Source organism: Triticum dicoccoides, chromosome 5A, assembly GCF_002162155.2.
Source record: "Triticum dicoccoides isolate Atlit2015 ecotype Zavitan chromosome 5A, WEW_v2.0, whole genome shotgun sequence".
NCBI lineage: Eukaryota > Viridiplantae > Streptophyta > Magnoliopsida > Poales > Poaceae > Triticum > Triticum dicoccoides.
This window is the reverse complement of record NC_041388.1, coordinates 651,127,666-651,131,984: the sequence shown is the minus strand read 5'-3', so window position 1 is coordinate 651,131,984 and position 4,319 is coordinate 651,127,666.

Here is a 4,319-nt window from a genome sequence, read left to right as displayed (position 1 = left end):
GGTTTGGGGGGGTTAATTTAGGTGGTTCATATATTGTGTTAGCTAGCTATACTTAATAGAGAGAAGTGTCCTCTCTTATGTCCGTGCTTGGTCGACGCTACGTACTATACATACGTATAGAGAGGACTAGACACGCTAGCTAGCTGGTAAGCAAATGAAGGAAACAGAAGATCGTCATGAACATATATGCATACAGAGAGAAGTGATATCGACCACCTCTCCTTCTCCGAGAGATTGGTCGAACAACAAGTTCTCGTATATCTATCCGACACTACCGGCTACATATATACAATAATTATCTCTTACAAGTATAATCATACGGACTCATGGTCCACATAGTATTCTCCGTCTTCAGCGATCACGTGGTCAAGAAAGAATTCCGCCAATTCCTCTTGAATTGCTCGCATGCGAGCTAGTGCTAGGAGTTCATCCCGCTTCCGAAACATCTAATTTGAAGAAGGGGGTCAATACACACACACACACATATATATATATATATGAATGAATGAAACTCAACACAAATGATGGTAATAAAATAAAATTGTGAATGTTGTTATTTACGTGCTTCATATTGTTCGTCAGTGTAGCCCCGCTCACAGGTCGTGTGGCGGATGGACTCGCAAATGTAGTATCCACAGAAATCATTCCCTCGTTCCTGCCACAACCACTTTACAAGAACTAGAGGTCAATTAAACTGATAAGCAAGAATGACAAATGGTATTGATGAAACTAGCGCTTGAATCAATAGGAGATGCACGGAACATACTACTATAGTACTTACTTTCGGGTGTCTAAATTGCAGCTTCTTCGGGAGTCCTGGAGATTTTTTGGAGAATTTTTTCCAAACCCTGCCAGACAAAGAAAACAATTACTTGATATATCAGGAAATGAACAAAGTTGCTGATATGGTGGATAATGATCGATTTAACTTACTTCTCGAGCATTTGAGTCATGTCTGCATAGTCCTGGGGATCTCTGCGTCTTGAGTCTAAGACGGTTACTAGTCCCTGCTCAAGCTTAATCTCTAGGAGAATATAGTGGTAACTGCACATGCATGCATAACTCATCAATTACATTACTATAACCTTGACTATATATAAGGGAAACCGAATACGCACAAGACAGTAACACTCACTTGAAGTTGTAAGGAAAGAGTATTATATCTTTGTTTTCATTTATTACCAATGATCGTAGTAAGTTGGCCTCGGTATCTGCGGCATGAAATTTAACCTGAGTTGCATCTATAAGATATGTGTTAATGAACCCAATATCACCGACTTGTCTTTTCTTCAATTCGGCGATCTTCAATCTGCATAATATAGTGAGGATGATTATAAATACATGCAATGAAAGAGCTGAGCTATATAGAGAGACTTAATGACATAAGTAGTACTACTTACAGACAGTAGCAGGTGACCGTTGTTTTATCGAGGGCTAATTGATTGAAAAACTGAAAGAACTCCTCAAATGGAACAGGCAACAGTTCAATTCCAACGAGGTCATGCTCCTTTTTAACTTTCGCATACAAAGTACTCCTCCCCCCAGAGTCTCTGCAGATTTTCAAGTACCAATCATGCAATCTTCGCATCATCGTTGATAGAGATCTTTCATCTTTGACGAGAGGCTTCCCGTACTCGTATCTTTGTATCTGCACCTCCATGAAATCATAATGTACATCGTCGGGCAGGTAATCGCCAAGATTGCTATAACCGGGCACCATCCTCGGATCATTAGCGACATTGTCGCTAGGCACCTTGAGCGGGGGGCACGATTGCTTTGCTTGTTCGCCGAGCTGGGCAATTTGTTTCCCATCTCGTCGTTCTTTCAGCCTTTGATCACTGACAGTACTTCCCGACCGCTCCGCTTCGGCAAATTCCTTTCCAATAATGCGCTCATAGTTTCCTTTCGGCGGAGACTTAGGTGGTTTTGTCAGGGCAGCCAGAGTGCGCTTCGCTTTCACCGGATCTACCTTCTCCTCCGGAGGTGGATGTTTCTTTGCTTTCACCCCTTCAAAGAAGTTCCTCACTTCTTCTCGCGTGATCTCGGCATTCTCCTCCGGGGTCCTCTCGTATGGTAACTTCTCTGGAGTCTTTAGAGAAGGACCGAATCTGTATGTCCTCCCGCTCAGTCCAAAGATCATTTTTCTGCATATCATTGACATAAGACACCTCAGGGTCTTCTGTAGCCGGCTTTAACCATTGCTGGATGCTGATCGGGATCTTGTCCCTAACCAAAACCCCGCACTGAGCAACAAATGCGCTCTTTGTCCGGAGGGGTTCAATCGGTTGGCCGTCGGGCGTGATTGCTATGATCTCAAACTTTTCATCCGAGCTCAACTTTTTCTTCGGGCCTCGTCTCTTTACCGAAGTTGTGCTCGATCCGGAGGGCTAGAAAAAAGAACAAAGACTTAATTAATATATGTACATACCAAAACAATGAATGCATCAATTAGCTAGTCAGCAGAAGCTTAACTAATATATATACCTGGTCGGACTCGGTTCGGTCACCGGAGACGTCATCACGGTCTCCTTCTTGCACCGGCATTGGGTCACCGGAGCCGTCCTCACGGTCTCCTTCTTGCACCGGCATTAGGTCACCGGAGCCATCATAATCATAGCCAGCTGCTTCCAGACCATCGGTGTCGTTGAGAAACAACGAGCAGACGGCATCACTTCCTCGTGCGATTATGTCCCCCAACAACTCTTCTTGTACTTCGTCTCGGGCGGTGTCCATAGTTTCTACAAATATTGACAACATGGCAATTATTATTCAAACATGACAGATGGATATATTAGTGGCAAATGTAGAACTAATATTAATTAGTGGCCTCGATGCTGCTTCTCTAGGGTTTGGGGTGGCCTCAACGCTGCTTCTCTAGGGTTTGGGGTGGCCTCGACAACGCTTCAAGGATAAAAAAAGAAGAGGAAGAAGAAAAAAAGAGGAGAAGAAAGAATAGAGGAGTAAGAACTCCTCTATTCTTTCTTCTCCTCTTTTTTTCTTCTTCTTCCTCTTTTTTTTTATCGGGAATGAGGGTCGTCGAGGGTCACCAAGCTGTAGAGGAAACCCTAAATAGCAAGTATCATGGGTGTGAGATACATGTGGACGTCGGTGTCGGACACTACATCCACGTCCCACAAGTGACGTGGGCGTCGAAGCCCGCGTCACTTGTGGGACGTGGATGTACTGTCCGACACCGACGGCCACATGTATCTCACACCGACGATACTTGCTTTTTAGGGTTTCCTCTATAGCTCGGCGACCCTCGACGACCCTCGTTCCCGATAAAAAAGAGGAAGAAGAAGAAAAAAAAGGAGAAGAAAGAATAGAGGAGAAGAACTCCTCTATTCTTTCTTCTCCTCTTTTTTTTTCTTCTTCCTCTTCTTTTTTTATCCTCTTCTTCCTCTCATGTTCGACGACCCTCGACCCCTCGGCGACCCTAGACCCCCTCTCGACCCCCTCATGTCGAAGTTATCGGGTAGGGGGTATATCGACAATGACATACCCGATACATACATACATACATATCACATGCATCCATACATATATGAACAAAATTAATATCTACTAATTAACAACCTAAATAAAAGAACTAATACATATAGGAAGAAGAAGAAAAAAGAAGAGAAGAAAGAATAGAGGAGAAGACTTCCTCTTCTTCCTCTCCTCTTCTTCTCCCTCTTCTTCCCCTTCTTCCTCGCCTCTCTCATGAATGTCCGACGTTCTCGACCCTTGACCCCCTAAACTAGTTCTCAACCCTCGACCCCCTAAACTAGTTCTCGACCCCCCCTCATGTCGAAGTTATCAGGGATGGGGTATATTGACCCCCCCCCTCATGTCGAAGTTATCGGGGAGGGTTATATCGACCCCCCCTCCTGTCGAAGTTAACGGGGAGGGGGTATATCGACAATGACATGCATACATGAAAAAAAATGCTATCCATCTATACATACATAACCACATACATATATACATGGAAATAATGCTATGAAAAAAATATGAACAAAAAAATGCTATGAACAAAAAAAATAATACACATAAACAAAAAAATACATATATGAACAAAAAATGCTCTGAACAAAAAAAATATACATATATGAACATCTATACATACATATAGCCACATACATATATACATTATATATATGAACAAAAAAATGAAAAAATGATAAACCAGGGTGGCGGCGGCTCACAGCAGCGAGGTTGACCGGCGAGGGCGACGGCGGGGGTGGCGAGGGCGTCGGCGAGGGCGGCGGCGAGGGCGTCGGCGAGGGCGGCGGATGGCTCGGGGAGGAGGGCGGCGAGGGCAGCACGGGCTCGGG